Source organism: Monodon monoceros, unplaced genomic scaffold (assembly GCF_005190385.1).
Source record: "Monodon monoceros isolate NGI ecotype Baffin Bay Population unplaced genomic scaffold, NGI_Narwhal_1 Super_Scaffold_18, whole genome shotgun sequence".
Lineage (NCBI taxonomy): Eukaryota > Metazoa > Chordata > Mammalia > Artiodactyla > Monodontidae > Monodon > Monodon monoceros.
Genome location: NW_021703774.1, coordinates 137,270,768 through 137,271,545, shown reverse-complemented (window position 1 = coordinate 137,271,545; position 778 = coordinate 137,270,768). Strand labels below are relative to the sequence as shown.

The 778-nt window shown below is 37.4% G+C and overlaps 1 non-coding gene across 1 annotated transcript; it reads left to right on the top strand.

Moving 5' to 3' along the window:
• The first annotated feature begins 302 nt into the window (after nucleotides 1-302).
• Nucleotides 303-409, top strand: LOC114900064. Its single transcript, XR_003794691.1, has one exon. It is a non-coding gene; the product is annotated as a U6 spliceosomal RNA (small nuclear RNA).
• Nucleotides 410-778: the final 369 nt, after the last annotated feature.

Below are 778 nucleotides of genomic sequence, written 5' to 3'. Positions count from 1 at the left end.
TGAGTGCCTATTATGTGACAATCATTCTTCTAGGTTCTAGAGATACAACAGTGAACAAAACAGACAAAAATCTCCCACCTCATGTAATGTACATTCTAACGAGACTTTGAGGATTAATTAATATAATTATAATAATGTATAAAGCTTAGTACGACATGGGCACATATTAAGCATTCAGCAAATGGCAGCTATTATAAATGGTGGAGAAATTGCTTGTAAGCAGTGAAATGCTCTATTAGACTAAATTGTGAACTCCTAAGAATTGTCTGATTCATGCCTGTGTCATCAAAATCTAACATAGGGTGCTCGCCTCGGTAGCACATATACTAAAATTGGAATGATACAGAGAAAATTAGCATGGCCCTTGTGCAAAGATGACACACAAATTCGTGAAGCGTTCCATATTTCTCAGAAACTAACACACCATTCTAAAGCAATTATACTCCAATAAAGATGTTAAAAATTTTTTAAAAATATATCTAACATAAGACCTGGAGCTGAGTAGGGCTTGGTAAATATCTGATAAATGTATGTACAAAAGTCAGAGATTAATGATATCTCTCTTGTCTGAATGGGTTTCTTTTATAATCCTTTAGAGTTGACGGCTCACCAGTAAGCCATACCCTCCATAAACCTTCCTCTCTCCCTATATTTGTATATTTCACTTGGTCCAGTGTAGTGGAATAACTGAGGACATGGAAAGGAGACGTGACCCATGAGCCCCCCCAGCAAACTGGGGGCTGGTGAATAAGCCAGAACTGCAAACAGTCCTGATTGC